This window comes from Enhydra lutris, unplaced genomic scaffold, assembly GCF_002288905.1.
Source record: "Enhydra lutris kenyoni isolate GAN:26980312 unplaced genomic scaffold, ASM228890v2 scaffoldscaffold19, whole genome shotgun sequence".
In the NCBI taxonomy this organism is placed as follows: Eukaryota; Metazoa; Chordata; class Mammalia; order Carnivora; family Mustelidae; genus Enhydra; species Enhydra lutris.
In genome coordinates this window covers 36,068,630-36,089,393 of record NW_019154103.1, presented here as the reverse complement: position 1 = coordinate 36,089,393, position 20,764 = coordinate 36,068,630, and positions in this window count along the sequence as shown.

Here is a 20,764-nt window from a genome sequence, read left to right as displayed (position 1 = left end):
AGTGCTGTGAAGTGTGTAAACCTGGCGATTCACAGACCTGTACCCCTGGGGATAAAAATATATTATATGTTTAAAAAAAATAAAAATTAAAAAAAAAAAAGAAAAAAGAAATTACAAAACAATTTAAGGGAGTAACTATAGATGTTTATCCCATGAGCAGCGTATAAGAGTTCAGTTGTGCCATATCTTTACCAACACTCACTTGATCCAGTTTTAAAATTTTAACCATTCTAGTCAGTGTACACTGATAACTAATTGTGATTTTTGTGTTTCTCTGGTGAATGATTTGGGCATCTTCTCTTGTGTAAGTTGGCCATTTGTATATTTGCTTTTGTGAAGGGTCTGCTCCAATTTTTTGCCCATTTTTAATTGTTTTTTTTTTCTTTTTTGCTATTATTACTGAGTAATACAAGTACTTTTTATGTTCTGGATAGGATTTCTTTGAAAAATATATGTATAGCTAATATTGCTCCCTTTATACAGCTTTCCCTTCATTTTTTAAGGGTTTTCTTCAAAGAACAAAAGTGTTTAAATGACCGGGCAACTTTTTTTTTTTTTTTTTTTTGGTAATTAATGCTTATGAGTTTGTATATAAGAAATCTTTGCCTGTTATTCCAAGAAAGCACAGATTTTTCCCCTATGTATCTTCTTCATTTGTTACATTTAAATCGTGGTCCATTTCAAGGTAATGTTTGTTTCTGGTATGAGGTAAACATTGTTGCTATATATTTTTATTTTGGGAAAACAAAAATATACAGCTGTTTCACCACCACTTGTTGTGAAGAACTTTTTTTCTGATAGAACTGCCTTGGTATTTTTGTCAAGAATTAACTGATTTTTATCTGTATCTTTCTATTTCCAGATTCTCTATTCTGTTCTACTGACCCATGTCAACACTTTTACCACAACTGTACTGTCAACTATTATAACCTTATAGTAATCTTTATCTTTTCCTTCCAAGTTTTTATTTAGATTCAACTTAGTTAACATATAGTGCAATACTGAATTCAAGAGGAGAATTTAGGGATCCATCACTTACATATAACACCCAGTGCTCATCACAAGTGCCCTCCTCAATACCCCATCACCCATTTAGCCCATCCCCCTACACAGCTTCCCTCCAGCAACTTTGTTTCTTCTCTATAGTTAAAGAGTCCCTTATTATTTGCCTCCCTCCCTGTTTTTATCTTATTTTATTTTTCCTTACCTTCCCCATGTTCGTTTCTATTTGTTTCTTAAATTCCACATACGAGTAAAATCATATGGTATTTCTCTTTCTCTGTAACTGACTTATTTTGCTTAGCATAATACACTCTAGTTCCAACAATGTCATTGCAAATGGCAAGATTTCATTATTATTGATGGCTGAGTAACAGTAATATATATATGTATATAGAAAAAGTAACTTACATACTATATATATACACACTATATATAGTATATATATATATGGAAGTACATAAATAGTATACATAGAAGAAATATATATAGAGAGAGAGAGAGAGAGAAGTGGTGTGTGTGTGTGTGTGTGTGTGTGTTTATCTATTCATCAGTCATTGGACATTTGTGCTCTTTCCATAATTCAGCTATTGTTGATAGCACTCCTATAAACACTGGGGTGCATGTGCCCATTCGAATCAGAATTTTCATATTTTTTGGATAAATACCTACTAATGCAATTGCTGGGTTGTAGGGTATTCTATTTTTAATTTTTTGAGGAACCTCCACACTGTCTTCCAGAGTGGCTGCACCAGTTTGCATTCCCACCAAAAGTGCAGAAGTGTTTCCATTTCTCCACATCCTTGCCAACATCTGTTGTTTCAGAGATGGTAATTTTAGCCATTCTGACAGGTGTGAGGTGGTATCCTATCATGGTTTTTATTTGTATTTTCAGGATGATGAGCGATATTGGGCATTTTTTTTCATGGGTCTGTTGGCCATTTGTAGGTCTTCTTTGGAGAAAGTTTGTCCAAGTCTTCTATCCATTTATTAACTGGATAATTTATTTGGGGGATGTTGAGTTTGATGAGTTCTTTATAGATTCTGGATACTAGCCCTTTATCTGATATGTCATTTGCAGGTATCTTCTCCCATTCCATTGGTTGCCTTTCAGTTTTGTTTCCTTTGTTGTGCAGAAGCTTTTTATCTTAATGAAGTCCCAATAGTTCATTTTTGCTCTTGCGTCCCTTGCCTCAGGAAATGTGTCTAGCAAGAAGTTACTGCTACCAAACTCAAAGAGGTTGCTGCCTGTGTTCTCCTCTAGGATTTTGATGGTTAGGAAACCATCTCGCATTAAGGTCTTTCGTCCATTTTGAGTTTATCTTTGTGTATGGTGTAAGAGAATGGTCCAGTTTCATTCTTCTGCATGTGGCTGTCCAGTTTTGCCAACACCATTTGTTAAAAAGACCATCTTTTTTCCATTGGATATTCTTCCCTGTTTTGTTGAAGATCAGTTGACCACAGAGTTGAGGTACCATTTCTGGGTTCTCTATTCTGTTCCATCAATCTATGTGTCTGTTTTTGTGCCAGTACCATACTGTCTTGATGATGACAACTTTGTAATACAGCTTGAAGTCTGGGATTGTGATGTCTCCCACTTTGCTTTTCTTTTTCAATATTACTTTGGCTCTTTGGGGTCTTTTCTGATTCCATACAAATGTCAGGATTATTTGTTCTAGCTCTGTGAAAAATTCTGGCGTTATTTTGATGTGCTTTGCACAGTATAGACATTTTTAAAATATTCTTCTAATCCATGAGCATGAAATGTTTTTCCATTTCTTTTGTGTCGTCTTTAATTTCTTTCATAAGTGTTCTATAATTTTCAGGGTACAGTTTTTTCCCTCTTTGGTTAGGTTTACTATTAGGCATCTTATGGTTTTTAGTGCAACTGTAAATAGGATCAATTCCTTGATTTCTCTTTCTGCAGCTTCATTATCGTATATAGAAATGCAACAGATTTCTGTACATTGATTTGTATCCTGCAACTCTGCTGAATGCATATATCAGTTCTAGCAATTTTTTGGTGGAGTCTGGATTTTCTACATAGAATATCCATGCCATCTATGAATAGTAAGAGTTTAACTTCTTCCTTGCAAATATGGATGCCTTTTATTTCTTTTTGTTGTCAGACTGCTAAGGCCAAGACTTCCAGCACTATGTTAAATAGTAATGGTGAGAATGGCCATCCCTATCTTCTTCCTGACCTCGGAAGAAAAGCTCTCAGTATTTCCCCCACTGAGGATGATATTAGCTGTGTGTCTTTCACAACACCTTTTATAATGTTGAGGTATGTTCCTTCTATCCCTACTTTCTTGAGGATTTTTATCAAGAACAGATGCTATATTTTGTCAAATGATTTTTCTGCATCTATTGAGAGGATATGATTCTCATCCCTTCCTTTATTAATATGGTGTATCATGCTGATTGATTGAAAAGTACTGAACCACCCCTGCAACCCAGGAATAGATCCCACTTGATTGTGGTGAATAATTCTTTTAATGCACTGTTTGACTTGGTTTGCTCCTATCTTGTTGAGAATTTTTGTATCCATGTTCAACCAGGGAAATTGGTCTGTAATTCTGCTTTTTAATGGGGTCTTTGGTTTTGGAATCAAGGTAATGTTGGCCTCATATAGTAATCTTTAAATCAGGCACTGGAAATCTTCCTACTCTGTTGTTTCAAAAAGTTATTTGATTATTCTAGGTCATTTGCATTCCCATGTAAATTTCAGAATTATCAAATTCTACCAAAAATCTATAAGAATTTTGATTGGGATTGCATTTAATCTACACATCAATTTGGGAAATCTGACATCTAATTCTTTCAATTTTCCATAGTCTTCAATGAAAACCTCTTGCATATCTCTTAAATTGAAACCTAGTTTATAATTTTAGTGTTATTTTGCATATAATTTATGTTTTAATTTTCCAGTTCTTTGCTTATAGTATGTAATAATACAATAGATTTTTGTATCCTTTTATCTCCTTTGACAGTGCTAATTTCACTAATTTCATGTAACTGTTTTCTAGATACCTTGGGTTTTTTCAATTAACTATCAAGCCATCTTCAAACAAAACTTTTCTCCTTCCTTCTTGACCTTTAGGGATTTTATTGTTTACCGTATTTCAATATCCAGGACACTAGTACAATGCTGAATAGTAGTATGACAGTGGGCCTGGTTCTCCATCTTTGGAGGAAAGCATTCAACATTTCCTCATTGAGTATAATGCTAGCTATAGGTTTTGAAATGCCTTTAATCTATTTGCAGTTTGCAGTTGTTGTTGTCATTTACCATAAATGAATGCTGAATTCTACCGAGTGCTTTTTCTACATTTTCTCCAAACAGTATACAAACTATTCAAAAAATATTTTAACAGCTTGCCAAGTTCTAGAAAAAAAAATTCTGTTTAATTCTTTATTGTGATTGTATTGGATGAATATATCAATTTGTGAAGAACGAACATCTTAACAATACTGAGTGTTCCATTCTACAAATATATATTTCCACTGAGTGGAGAAGGCTTCCTTAATTCTTTTCTTCAATGTTATAAATATGTGTTAAATTTATCAAATAATTTAATTGAAATTATTAACTTCATGTATGTAAATTCTGTCTGTATTTTAATAATTAAAAAAAGATTACCTCTTTTATTTTCATTTAGGAAATGCAGGCTCAGAGAGAATGATTATCCAAATACCTAACTCAAGGTTTTGGGTGTTTTGGGTTTTTTTGTAACAGTTTTTAAGACAAACTAAAATACAAAGTTAAGTTCTCTAGCTCCAATTAATAGGAGCATTCTTTCTACTACTATCTCTTAAGTACTTCTAAATGCTAGGTAAAATGGTAAAATAAGCATGGTACAAGACGATCATTAAAGATTCTGAAGGCAAGTATATACATGTTGGCTGACACAGGAATTTTTACAAGTTAAAAAAATCACTTTCCAAATTCTTATTCCCTTTATTACAATTTTTGAAGTGCTTGCAAAAATACATTCTTCAAAACTTAAGGCAGATCCTAATCCCATTAGCAACCTATTCATACAATATTTTTAAAGTAGCACGTTAATTTTATAATAGTAAGAGTGTGTCATAGGAGTAATATTAAAACATAAACAATTTGAAAACTAAATCTGATCTATGTGTACTGGCAATATTTTGTTGAATACTACTCCTTGTGGCAACCTGTAAATACATATTGAATAAAATAAATCTACTAGAAGAGTTAAAATGCTTTCTTCTTATCATAAATTTTATGAATCATTAAGGGGTTATAAAGTAGGAAGCAGCAATTACAATACCACATGTGAAATATAAAATTCTTACTATGCTTCCTCTAGTGCACACACAGCAGATGTTACTAAAGCAAGGTTGATGTAGCATTCCACATCCTGCAAGAGTCTGGAAGCTTAAGGTATTTGAAGAACAAAGGTATTCTTCTAAGCCATTAGAAATTATGAAGGGCAATAGGCTCATTTCAACCTTATTTTCAATATGAATCAATGAATTAGCACCAATGTATTTCTAAGGACGGAATGAGGGGCTTTGTCCCTAGTTATCTGAATTTCAAGAACTAGGGGGTAAATGAAGAAGTCTTACCTATTATCTATTACCTATGATACTTCCATACAATCTCTCAGTCACCTTCTCTACAGCAAAGAAAGATCTTAATTTGCAAAAAGAAGAAAAACATCCATTCCAGTGGAAGAGATAGATAAGAAACAAGTATGTAAAATAAATAGATGATGATAAATACTATGCAGAAAAAGAAAGCCCAGAAGGACAGGAAGCTATTTATGACTCTTTCAATGCTCCAAAAATCTGTTTTTATATGAAATCTCCAGAATTTTGAGTACTAAGTGATTTTTTTTTTTTAAAGCAAGCAAAATTACAGGAGCCAGTAGTGCACAAGCCAAACAAAACAAGGCATTTCTGGGCCAGATCTTGGCAAATGCACCAGGGTGCTAACTCTACACTGGTTGACATGTCATGTGACTTCACATTCTAAAGATTTATAGTACAGTAAACCGGCCAAAAGAAGGAAATTCAACTCAAAATATTAAAAAAAAAAAAACAAAAAACAGAAGAGTTTGGAATTAGAGCATTCTTAGTTTAAAATAACAAAGAAACAGAGATTCATACTGGAAGAGCTCAGAGAGTTGACGCGGGTATGTGTGGCAGATAGTCAATGATATACGGAACTTAAAGGATACAAGCATCAACAATTTTACAAAAGGTTGAAGGATAGCAGAATATGCCACACCAAAAAAATGCCACTTCATATGTTGATTGAGATATAGGCACTTGAGATATAGGCAAATGCAAGGAGAAGCTCTCTCTGAACTCCCCTTACCACCTTATGTTTGAAAGAGAAGCCATCTAAAAGGAACTTAACTGTCATACATGTTTTCCCTGGTAGGTTCCTCACCAGGGAGGTCTGACACTTCTCACAAAAGAGGAGACCAGAAACCCACACCACACCCCAACTTCATCACAAATGATTAAGCCTCCCATCCATTCTTTTTTTAATATATTTTTTTAATTATGTTAGTCACTATACAGTCATTAGTTTTCGATGTAGTGTTCCTTGATTCATTGTTTGCATATAACACCCAATGCTCCATGCAATAGGTGTCCTCCTTAATATCCATCACCAAGGTCGCATCTGTTCTTCCAAAGGCCCATTCACCTTTCCTAAAAATCATTTACTCTCCCCTGGGAGGCCCACATGCCCCCTTCCCTTTCCCTTAATAAGATGGTATTTAATGCTGAATTCTAAACCCACCGCTTTGAGTTACTCATTTTTCCCGGGGTATCTTCCCTTATATATGAGGTACACATGCTGTTCAACTACCTTTTGTCTTTCTCTTGCTAATTTCTGTCTATTAAGGGTTCTTAACCAAGAATTCAGAAGGGTAGAAAGAAAATTACTTTTCTTCCCCTACAAGGCCAAAGGAAGGATAAATTGTATCGAGTCCACTTAAAGAAAAGGCAAGTCTTCACCTTTACCCAAACTTTTTCTTTGTTCACAGGAAAAATTAAAACAAAAAAAAAAAAAAGGACTAAGAAAAAGGTAGGATGGTACTGGGATATTAGACTACTTATAATTTAAATGGGTGCACTTTAACCTGAATTTACCACCCATGACTCTGACTCTCCCTGTAGCTTATTTATATAAAGGCCAACATACTGATTATTATTTTAGCATTTTTGCTGATAATTTTTTTCATCATTTAAACATCTTAACTTTTAAGTACATATCCATCAGATTCCTATCCATCAGAACTGAACCTAATCATCTGTCTCATCCACAAAGTTTTTCCAAAACAGTTGTCTTCACCATGAAGATCCTCAAGTTTTACCATTTCACAGTTTACTTTTCTAACCAATGTGTCATGAAGAGGACAGATTACCAGCCAATGGTGTGTCATCCCCAATGGTGTACCATTTGGAATCACCATATTGACCACTTACTTCTTCAAGTCATTTGCTGCCTTCTCAGGTCATGCTTTCCATCACCTTTTTCTGGATTTGGCAGACCTCTTGCAGCCCATCACAACTGGCTTTCTGGATTGGGTTACTGAAGTTTGTTATTAAAAACCTATAGAGGGGCGCCTGGGTGGCTCAGTGGGTTAAGCCTCTGCCTTTGGCTTGGGTCATGGTCCCAGGGTCCTGGGATCGAGCCCCACATCGGGCTCTCTGCTCAGCGGGGAGCCTGCTTCCCTTCCTCTCTCTCTGCCTGCCTCTCTGCCTGCCTGTGATCTCTCTGTGTCAAATAAATAAATAAATAAAATCTTAAAAAAAAAAAAAAGAGAGACTTCCTTTTTCTCCACATCCTCACCAACACTATCATTAATTGTGCTTTTTATTTTAGCCAGTCTGACAGATTTAAGGTGGGGGTTCCTCAGAAAATTAAAAACAGAATTACCACATGATCCGGTAATACTGGCTATTCAATCAAAGAAAATGAAAACACAAATTTGAAAAGATATATGTACTCCTATGTTTATTGTAGCATTATTTATAACAGCCGAATCATGGAAGCAACCCAGTTTCCATCAACAGACGAGTGGATAAGGGAAGATGTGGTATACACACACACATACACACACATACAATGGACTATTACTCAGCCATAAAAAGAATGAGAGCTTGCCATTTGCAATGAATAGGTGGAGCTAGAGTGTACTGAGCTAAGGAAAGTAAGTCAGTCAGAAAAAGACAGTACTCTGATTTCACTCACACGTGGAACTTAAGAAACAAAATCAATGAACAAAGAAAAGAGAGACAAACAGACTTCTTAATACAGAGAACAGACAGGTGGTTGCTGGGTGCAGGGAGAATCCCTAATAAAAGGGATTAAGGGGGCACCTGGGTGGCTCAGTGGGTTAAGCCTCTGCCTTCGGCTCAGGTCCTGATCTCAGGGTCCTGGGATCAAGCCCCACATCGGGCTCTCTGCTCAGCAGGGAGCCTGCTTCCCACCCCCCTCTCTGCCTGCCTCTCTGCCTACTTGTGATCTCTGTCTGTCTAATAAATAAGTAAAATCTTTTTTTTAAAAAAAGAAATTAAGAGCACACTTATCTTGATGAGCACAAAGTAAAGTATGCAACTGCTGAATCATTACACTGTATACCTGAAACTAATATAACACTATATATTAATTATAGTTCAATTTAAAAAAAATACACACAAAAAAGAAAAACCAAGTGGCCATCAGTAGTTTTGACAAAAGAAACTTCAAATATGGCCTTCAATTTTTTTCAATGTAGAATACTTTCAGCCAACAGCAAAATTCATTCAGTAGGAGTTAGACAAGAAGTTTTTACCCAGAACATGATTAGTAATTATTTTCCATTTTCTAAAGGCAATTTGATTGTTCAGAAGGTCAGCAAGGTTCACTACAGAAACACAATCTTCAAGTTCTCAGATACAATTTTGTTTCTTAAGTCCTTGTGACTACTGCCTTCCCAATATCCCAGTATTTTTTCTATTAAACATAGCTGGTATTTCCCATCATCATACCAATCTTTCTGAGAAAATAAGCTTACAACTTCAGTCTTGGCTTCCTTTCTATGATCTTTCCAGAAATTGCTTTTCCTTCCCAACAGCCACAGTGCTGCTCAGAGACCCAAAGGGCTGCAAATGTGTTTAAAAATAATTGTAGATATCCCAGAAAAACCATACCCCAAAAATAAAATGTGCTTGAGGAAAGTAGCATTTAAAATGCTCTCCTGAAGTTGTGGTACTTATGTTAAAACGGGATTTTTTTCCCCCTTTCTTAATCTCACTTTAAAATGTTATCCTTTTCAAATTTGATTTATGTAGCTGCTAGATGAAGGAGCTCTTTTAAATAATTGCCAAGAGAACAAAATAGGAATCAAAGTGTCAAATTCCCTTACATTATTTTGTAGGTAGCCTTAAATACTTCTTTAATGCCTGTGAGAAATCAAATATTGGTAATCTGTCTCTGTCCATTTCTCTCTTCCCAGATAGCTAATGACATGCATTATACTTCCCTGACTGTGTGTACCTTTCATTTCACGCAAAGCCTTTAATCCTTCTCTTTTTAGATAAAATGCCATAACCATAGTGTAGTAGGTTAAGATTGATTGACAAGTGCATATAATTACGGCTTCAATAGTGGAGTATGTTTTACAGTTGAAAAAAATGCACAACCTTGAAAATAAAGAAGTTGTGCCCTTTCTCTGGGATAAAAGGATCATATCAAATTGGTTCATTTCTTTGCTGGGATGAAATAAAAGATGTCTTGTAACAAAGAACACCACCCAAAAGGCTGGTGGAGGATGTCTTTCTTGACTACATAATGCTCTGTCAATAAGAAAATCAAAAGACATAAAAGTAGAATTTTAGGAGTTTGTCCCTTTTACTTCATTTCCCATTCACAGTTCATACATAATTGGGAACAAAGACAGACAATGGCAGAAAAATGTAACATTGAAAATATAAATGTATAAAATGTATAAAAGGATAAAGTTTGTGAATTAAAACCAGGGCTTATACTAAACAAGCTTCCCTTACTTTGCTTCTGGCCTTAAATTCTACCAAAGCCCACAACAGATTCATGTTATATTCCTCTAGTTTTGGTATTGTTTCAATTGGTTAAATATAAAAGTATTTATAAATTCATGATTTTGTTTTAAAATGGGAATGAATTCACCAACTGGGAGCCTTGGATCTGGGCTGTTGGTGGGAAAAGAGAAATAATACCCATCCAACGGTGGGTACACTAATTGTGTGTAGATTTGCAGGTAGGTGTGGTATTTGCTTATCCACCTTACTGAAGCATTACTTGAACACCTCCTATAGGCCAACCATCACAAGACTGCCCTTCACCTCTCGGCACTCAGCTAACAAAACCTCATCATTTCTTCTTTTTGCTGGGCTACGCACCAGAGTTTCACTGATAATATAATTTTAGATGATTCACCATTTTGAACCCCTGGATGTTGTCTGCCAAGCAAAGAATATATTAAGCCCAGGAGCACTTTTATCTTGGATACCATTCTTTTATCCATAATGTCTCAAAACCCATGAAAATGTAATTTAGCTACGTCTTGCCCTCAGAATTCTTTCAGGAAACAGGGAGACTTCCATATAATAAGAGAAGGGGATGTGGGAATTGTAGCAGAAGGAGAGAATCAAGAAAAATATTTGCAACTTCTAATACTTCAAGGATAATCTCAGCAAACTACTTAGCTCTTATCTTAAAAAAAAAAAAAAGCATTCAGAGGCAACTGGACATTGGTCAGTTTAATTTGAAAGGAGCAAGAGAGTAGCCCAGAATCAGACATAATCCCAGACAGTGAGGTCAAGACTTGGTAAAATCTATCAAGAAGATATAGAGGACAACTAGAGGTAAGAGGGAGGTCAGGCGAGTGGAGTACTTTGTTTATCCCTCTGGCATGAAATGTTCGCATGGAGAGACAGTCCAGGTAATGGGGAAAAGAGAAAGAACATATTTAAAGACAAGAGAAAATAAACGTTGAACGTGGCTGTAAGAAATGTATGAGGCACAACAGCAATGAAAGGAAAGATGACTTGATATCCGCTTTTTTTTTTTTTTTTCTGCATTAGCTGCCAGCGTAAAGAATACTTCACTGCCAGTACAATCTGGCACTGCTGCCTTGATTCAGCCAATGAGGGAGCAGTCTCACCACCAATGCTTTTGTAAATTAGTGCAAACTTCAACATAGTGAAAAAGACAAATGATGCCTTGGTATTTTATTTTAAAAAGCTTTGATATTTAAGATCCCCTCGAAGAGTCTCTCAGACACTCCCAGGAGTCTACAGACCTCACTTTGAGAAGTACTGCATATATTTTACTTGATGACTCTTAGGATAATCACCTTTTCAGTCTTCATTCTAAAGATGGGATTTTTCACTCTCCCTCAATTATGACCTGACAACTAGGGTGAAAATGGTGAGGCAAGGGGCACAGTGTCTTCCACATTCTAGCTCACTGCTTATGCCATTGGATAACAATTGTATCTGATACCTCCAGGGTTGGAAAGCTAGTTTAAGTGCTTTCTGGACCTGTTAGAGGTTTAAGGTTTTCAAGGATGATTGCAAGATTCCTCAGACACTCAGTCACTATAGCCAGGGACTATTCCTCCAAAGTTCTTTTGACGAACTGGATATGTCTCCATTCTTGTGTATCATTTCTTCCCATTGCAGTTTGTAAGATTCCACTTAGTGTCACCTTGTCTCTGGCCAAGATGTTTACCCCAGGAGGCAGCAACATTCCTGTCTCTTCCCTATCATACAATTTTTATCCATATTTCTGAAAATTTCCTCAAATATTTGTATCCCACCGAAAGAGTTCTGAGTTACACAATATAATTATTTAGTAAACCCAATGTCCATAATACCAATTAATTACAAACTATGTATGAACAATATCACTTGCTGAGCAAGAGATATTTTATTTAATCTATATAAGCACTCTCACAGTAACCATGTTTATATGCCACTTCTGACCTGGCCTATAACATTATCAATTATTTTGACCATCTTTATAATCAATACAATTATGACCAAATTAACCAGAGGGTAATCAATACTTTTTGTTATAGTGGCCAAAATATTTAATGACTGTGTATGTTTTACTGTATTATAACAAAGCCTGTTTACATTTACATGTGTGTATGTCTGTGTGTGTATGTATATATATTTTTACCATAAAGTTATATCTATACACCTATATATATTATTTCATGTTTCAGATTTTATGTTTGAAAGCCAAAAGATCTGGCCCATTTTCACAAAGTCTTCTCAAAAAATTTATCTATGTATTCAACTTGTTGTTGTTGTTGTTTTTAAAGATTTATTTATTTGACTGAGAGAGAGGTGACATAAGCAGGGGGAGTGGGAGAGGGAGAAGCAGACTTTCTGCTGAGTAGGGAGCCTGATGCAGGGCTTGATCCCAGGACCCGAATATCGTGACCTGAGCCAAAGGTAGCTGCTTAACCGCCTGAGCCACCCAGGCACTGCTATGTATTCAACTTGTACCAGAATGGCAAATAAATACATTAACAAGCTATAGGAAGACAGTGATTATACATATTTAAAGTGGATTAACCAAAAATGTATGTTCAGTGAGGTTTAGCAACAATGTAGTATCATTCATAATATTTCTAAATTTCAGTGAAGAGTTTTAAATAATTAATTTTACTTTAATTTATATAAATAACACTCTTAATAAATTTAATTTTTACGCTTATTTAAGATTTAATTTAAAGTATTGCCCTCTAAACTGTGTAGCCTGACCATACAAATGTTCTTAATGCCAGAAATGATTTGTACTTTAAAATCCTCAGGGAAAAAACAGATAAAAAGAAAAATGGATCAGCACATCCTTAGTAGCTAAACCATTATTTACTTACCAGGTTTAGTACAGGACAGGGATATTGTCAGAGCGCTCACTGCTGCGATGAAATTAAATCACGTCAGCATTTTTCACACCCAACAAAAGAAATATGTAATATATAGAGAATTGTATTTCCTTTTAAAGAAAAAAATCACCTTCTCAGCTCAAAAGCTACCTTAATCTGGTGATTAAATTCCAAGGATGAGTGATCTTGAGCTGCTATAAAAATACAAAGTGTATCCATATATTGGATTTTATTAATCTCCTGATTTTGACTGCCTTGGTTTCATTCTTGGAACAAACTAGAAAAGTCCGTTTATGCTTATATTCTAAAGCATAATTACTATGATTAAAAAGTTGCAGTAACTTATGAGCTGTAAAACTAGTAAATTATATCCAGCCTGTAAGTAGAACTAATTATAAAGCTGTTGCTTGATTAAGGTGTTTATACTAAAGAGTATTAAAGGGATTAGTCCAAAGCTTTACATCCTGCAGCACAGAATTAATATGCAGGATTTAAACACTCAAATTAATTCAGGTGCAGCAAACAATTATATGAAATAGGAACACTCGACCCAGCTAATGACCACACTAGTCCACCAAGCTAATTTATAATCATGTACTTATTGACCTCTCTGCATGTTCACAAAAGGACTGTTCTCATGCTAATTCCTGCCTGCAAGCCACTGTCACAGCCCAGTGTCTAGTCATCACAGTGATTAGTGCCAGACAGGAAGCACAGACTGTAGTCCCTAAGATCACTGCAAGTTTTGTCCTAATGAAACATCTCATCTTGCAAGAAGTTACATGCAAATGATAAACTCTTATCATCACCACCATCAGGAAGAAGCATTTAGTAAGAACTTATCATGAGCATTTCTAATGTCTCCTCTGAACAGTGTGGCTGTGCTCTAAACCTGACCTCTGAGAGTTTATCAGCTACTTGAAATAAATATGTTGAAGAAGGGAGAGACTATGTCAGAATAACAGGTAGTCTGGTTTAGGGTTTAAGATTTCTGTATCAGACATTTAAGCTAGTCAAACCAAACCGAAGTCCATTGCTAAGCCTTCTTCCAATTTGTTCTGAGATAAATAAATGCCATCCAGGTCCTGTAGGGTTCATTCATTCCAATTTTTCAGGAAACAATTATTAAACTCTACCTTGTGAAATATGGATAAAAAGAAAAAATTGATAATACAGCCCTTGCTCGAAGAAATTAAGCATACATTTTAGTAGAAAAAAAGATAAACATACTACTAACTGTAAACAGATTAGAAAGAGTGTCAAAACAAGAGGCACAAAGAATTACATGAGCTCATACACAGGAAAACTGATACCACAGGAGCGCTAGTATCCTATAAACACACTAGACTGAGAGCCCAAAGACATTAGTTAGTTGCATAGTCCTGCTTGTCTTACTAGCTGTGTGGGTTCCAACAAGCACTTTAATGTACCCGTGCCTCATTGATGAAAAACTATGCAGATATAACAGAATCGTTGAATTTGGGTGAAAGATCTTCTCTTGTATTATGTAAAGGATCATTATTGCTATCACTAAGTATCCCACCAAAGACACGACTGGCAAAGGTGATCCACCAAGAGAGAATAAAACTTTCCTCACTTCTTAATGTTTCTTCCTTAGTATCTATAGATTTATCTATTTCTCTATTCATTTCTTCATTCAATAATGGCTGTTTTGGTAAGAAACTCTTCTCAGTGAAGGTAACTCAGCAAGCAAGAATGCAACATTTATGTTCTCTCAGCATAATTTTTTTTAATCATAAGGCCTTCTTTATTCTCCAGGAAGGGTAAAAAAAAAAAAAAGGTATTGCAAAACCTCAGAGGCTGTTTCTGATGAGTCATAAAAGTTCTGTTTGATGGGCCATATAAAAGTAACAAAATAAAAAATAATTTTTGAAAAGGAACAAAACAAGGATTTTGAGGATGTGGCCCTAAAGGGAGATTGGAGTAGATGTGGAAATATAATGAGGGGAAACAATGAAAACTAATTCTTCCTGGCAATGTTCAACTGACTAGAAGCAAAAGAACATTTAGAAAAGATTCAGTACAGGTGCCTGGGTGGCTTAGTTGGTGTGGCAACTGCCTCCAGCTCAGGTCATGATCCCAGAGTCCTGGGATTGAGTCCCGCATTGGACTCCCTGCTCCATGGGGAGTCTGCTTCTTCCTCTGACCTTCTCCCCTTTCATGCTCTCTCCCTCTCTCTCTCTCAAATAAATAAAATCTTTAAAAAGAAAAGATTCAGTAGATATTTGAATTTCCTACCTTGAGAATTATTTCAGAACATGTTAAGAAACCCAACATAGGGGTGCCTGGGTGGCTCAGTGGGTTAAGCCTCTGCCTTCGGCTCAGGTCATGATCCCAGGGTCCTGGGATCGAGCCCCGCATTGGGCTCCCTGCTCAGCGGGGAGCCTGCTTCCTCCTCTCTCTCTGCTGCCTGCCTCTCTGCCTACTTGCGATCTCTGTCTGTCAAATAAATAAATAAAATCTTTAAAAAAAAAAAAAGAAACCCAACATATCTGATAAGGAAGATATACTTTTATTGGTAGGAGATAAAGGGATTTTTATTTAACTTCCAGAGGCTATTAAAACTAAAAATGATCTGGCAGCTGTTATAATGAACAAAGGTTTTCTGAGAAAACCCTACAAGAAGCAGGTTGTGCCAGAGTCATTCAGGAATTGAGCTGTCTGATGAATAATGTAGCCCTTGTGTATATCACCTAACTTCAGAGTGATATGGATACAAGAATTTACTTTTTTTAATATACCAAAAGTTTTCAATGAACAAGAGAAGCATAGAATTGTACTGACAGTAAAAATAGAGAAGGAGAGTGCTGTGATTTTAAAACTATGTGCTTCTCAGAGCAGAAATAGTTTTCTGATTTTCAAGAATCCTAAAACCTAGTATGAATTCTTGAGCATCGTTAACTACCAAATAATTGCCTGTTTCTAATAAAACTGATTGTGATAATCAGTTGGAGAACAGAAGACAAAATTTCAGGATCTCTTTGAATGAAGGCAGAGCCTAATATGAGAGGTGTGCTCTCAGGAGTATCCTACAGGGGAGTGAGAAAAGCAGAATGGGGCAGGAGAAAAGGCAGGCATAACTGTGCTGCTAATACATAAGTGTATTCTTTGCTTATTCCAATGGGGAGCTTTGGAGTATAAATTTTAGCACTGACATTGTCCCACTAGACTCAAGCGAATAGGCTCTTATCTCCCACATCATTCAAGGGTTATCCAGGACCTGCTTTTGGGGGGCGATGAGTAATCCTCGAAAGCACTCAAAATGGTTGTCAGTCAAGGGCAAATGCCAAAAAAAAAAAAAAGGCTGTGTGTATGACCCATTAGCAGTCAACACCCACTACTACAGCTAGGGCATGGGTGCACCAGCCTAATTACAGGCTCTATTAGCAACTGCTTCAAAGCTATGTACGCTATTCATTTTGTGTCCCAATTTGGATGACAGCTTAGAAAAAGAAATAAAATTCCTGGGCCAAGGGAAAGAAAAAAAATTTACTGCAAATCTATGATTAAAAAAGAAAATAGTTACAAAAAAGAACAAACGGCAGGCACTAGACTATACAGTTCATATAAATCATTTCTTTTAACCCTTATAATAAAGCAATGAAGAAGATACCTTTATCCCCATTCCGCAGATAAAAACCCAAGACTTGTAAAAATCACATACCTATTATGTTGTAGATGTGAGAGTCAAACTCAGGTCTGCTTGACTTCAAAATCCATTCCCTAAACATTAAGCCATTTAACAGACTGCTGTTTTTTTTTTTTTTATCAGCATTAAATATTATTACATCAACAAAGTTCTGGTAAGTTCCCCCAATTAATATGAAATAACTTCCTTCTAAATATATTTGTCTTTTGTATTTAAAGAAGATAGAAAAGAAACCCATGAAGGGCCCTGAGATTGAGTTTTAATTCATGTAACACCCACTGAAATTATAAAGTATCTGTAGGATGTAATACTGTAAAATAATAGTTGTTCCCTATAAAAGAGAACTGTCAAACAAATATATGGTTCAGACACTATTAGAAGATTTCCCTCAAAATGTGCACTATAGAAAACTGGGATCCTTAAATAGTCCTCAAAAATAGTTTTTAAGGGGCACTTGGGTGGATCAGTGGTTAAGCCTCTGCCTTCAGCTCAGGTCATGATCTCAGGGTCCTGGGATCAAGCCTGGTATCCAGCTTTCTGCTCAGCAGGGAGCCTGCTTCTCCCTCTCTCTCTCTGCCTGCCTCTCTGCCTACTTGTGATCTCTGTCTGTCAAATAAATAAACAAAATCTTTTAAAAAAATAAATAAAAATTTTTAAAAAAAGAATTTTTAAGTGAAGTAATTTTGAAAAAACATACATGACCGGCCACTTGAGACAGAGCACATTAACTTCTTTGTAATGTTCTAAGTAGTCCTGAACCAAGAATTCTGCTTAGCATTATTAATGCAAGCTTTCCAAGCTAATACCTACACAAAATTCTGTTCTAAAAAATTATGAAATTATTAACATTTCACAGAGTACTAGTGGTTCACAGACTATGTTTTAGGGACCATCCTTATAATGTATATGAATGGATCTAAGAGTACTGGAAAGAGGAAATCATAATAAAATGCATAAGGAGACTATCATTAGGAAGTGTTAGCAAAAAGAACAAAGGGGCTGGGTAGTAACCATCTCCATTCTAATGGGGGTACTAGACAGAGGGAAAGACACAGAAAACTGCTAGAAAGCCCCTGCCTATGCATATTGACATGCCCACAATTTAGGGAAAATTTGTGTCTTACACATACTAGGCATATATCCAAACGTTTACTTAACAAATAGTCTAAAGGAGAAAATCAGGAGAATTACACAGACATAGACTAAAGTAATCAAATTTAAGTATCACCAGAAGAAAAAATTAAACCCATAGTACAGGGTCAAAAGTCTTTGGGTAAATCCTAACTCTACCACTCCCAGAAACATGACATTCTTCCCACTGTGTTTCTTTACATGAATGCAAAAAGAACTTATCTTTATTCTACACTAAGTGGATGTTTGGCAAATCATCTACATGAAAGTGATTTGAAAACAATATTAGGTCCTTATATAAAGAAATGTTGTAAACCTTTTTGGGATAACTTCAGAATAATACATTGTCTCCCAAAGGCATTTCTTCTTTACACTAATGAGCACAGGTGGGCAATCTTCAATGGACTATGAGATTCAGTTTTGATAAGTATTATGCAAGCATAAGTTATACAGTACTTTTAAGATGATATATTACCAACTTACATATTGCTGTAACTTATTTTCCCCCTGAGGAATGGATTCTCTGAGCATTTGTGTCTCAGTGAGTTGGTGTCTTTAAGGATGAATGTTCCTAGCTGGCCAGGATTCTGCCTATAAATATCTCTTTGAGTTGGGCATACTTTAGCAAACTATCAAACCTTTAGGTTAGATAAGCAGGATCAGTCATATATCAAGTAGATACACATCTGTGTGGAAGTTAATGAACTTGAAAGTGGATGTGCAGGATATAGCATTTGGATGAATATAAAATGAGTGGTTAACTTCAACAACACTCTGGTGAAACTACTCAAATGTGTACCTGTTCTTTAGAAATACAAACAGTAACTCCAGATTATCCAGACAGATGTGAGCAGAGGAGATTCCAACATAATCCCAGAAGCACAATTTGGTAATTATAAGAAACTTCACATTTTTTTTTCATAGCTAAATTTAAGCAAGGAAACTGTGTACAGAAATACGGACTTCCTTCAATTAGGCACCTTACCTTCTTTTTGTTTGCTTAAATCAGACACTTCCGGGTGAAGGAATGGGACTGCCACATCATTGTGACTGCTATGTGACGGTGTACATATGAGCATGCTGAGGTGTTAGGCAACAGTGTCTTGGATTTGAACTGACTTTCATGATCTCTGATCAAGGGATTTAGAAATCACTGTGAAGACTTCATATATTTATCATAATTTGGTCATTAAAGGAGTTCAAAATTTATAATTAGGGACCAAGAGACCAAGATTTATCACATGTTACATCCTAAGCAAAGGAATTATTTCAGACTCTGTACATTTCTCCTTTATGTGTTTCCTCACCAACTTTTGGATTATGTTGGCTCTTATCTTTTGCTATTATTTTATACTTGGAAAAAAGTGCATTACTGGAATGTCTATTATGTCCACTATATATACAGTTTATCTTATTACCCTTCTGAAACAATAAGATGGAAAAAAGACTTTTGTTTATATTAATTGAACTGTCTTTTAAGAGTGTGTTTATACACACAATAAATAGGTTGTACCTAACATAAACCAATGAGTCATAGCCAGACTACTCAAAATGAGATACACAGAGAGAGATATATAGTTAAATGTGGATAAATGAATTTTTTTTTAAAAGTATAGGGAACACTTCTAGGCAAAGAAAACGTCACTTGAAAAGATTCCAGAAGGGAAACAAAAACAAACAAACAAAACAAAACAAAACAAAAACCCAGAACTCTTCTGGCCTGTTGGGGACTTTTGCTTCTATACATTTCAAGCAGCCTTCAGGCCCTGGCTATAACTCCTGTACTGAGCCCAGAGCACTGATCCTCAGTATTTTTCAGATACACAGAACTTGCTGTTGGATAAAATGTACTTCTAGATGGTTTGTCTTAATAGTCTGTAAGGTAAAATCATAGTTGCACACAACAGATCACGCATGACAAAATAAGCATCGCATTTTATTTCAGTCATCTGTTAACATTTTCCCATAAATGACAGGTTTTTTCCCCCCAGTATCTAAACTAAAAAATGAGGCCTCCTTAAGGTAGCTTGGATTTCAAAAGTACTTTATTCAGCCAGTAACTACATGGGACAGATCCGTTTATGAACCTAACTAGAAATGACGTTACTGCGAGAGTTAATGGCTGCATTTACTCTCCTGGCTGTCTGTCCTTCACAGGGTTGTTTGCTTTACTACTACTTGTTAACTAGAAAGGGGGAGTGTGAATGGACAAGACAGAGTAAAAGGTTCTATGGGTCACCAAATAATCCCAGAATGATCAGTCCTGTAAATCTATCTCTCTCGAACTCATTATTTATTTATGAAAAGGTCTCCTTTTGGCAATTTCTGTATATAAATATGTAAGGATATTATAGGCTATATCAGCAAAACAAAGATGAACAAATCAGTCTCTTGCTCTAAGAATCACACAACCTACTCAGTTGGACCATCATATATATAATTATCTAAAAACAAAGAAGTGCCATAGAAGAAATACACAAAAACCTAGAGTAGAGAGGAAGCTGAGATTAAATTTCAACAAGACAAGCTGGGATAGGTTTCATGCAAAAGATGACCTCCAGCTGAATTTTGAGCAAAGGAAGGATTGTAATAAGCAAGAAGAATGGAGAACATATTAGATAAAACCACGTAAGCAAATCTGCGCTTGGATATTCTGAGGTAGGAGTATTTTAATGAAATTAGGAGTAACTTGGTGCAGTGTGCTGTGGGAGGCAGAGGAGGGATGGGGAATAGGAAGTTAAAGACCAGCAAAACAGTTTAGACTAAATCAAGAGGTCCCTTGAATATATGACAGTTTCAACTTTATTGTGCAGGCCCCTGGGAATGTAGAAGGGTTCTGAGCAGCACAATGTCTTGATCTCAAAAGGAAGATAAAAATATAGGCCCCTGCAAGTTTTTTTTTATTTAAGAAATAAAAATACTATGGCTAAGACTTAAGAATATATGATGTCTTTCTGCTTACAAGTAATTAAAATTAAAGTTCATATTCTTCCTCATTGAATTGGAAGCAGTTCCTCTGAAGAATAAGTAAACCTTTCTCAGAGGAGATCAA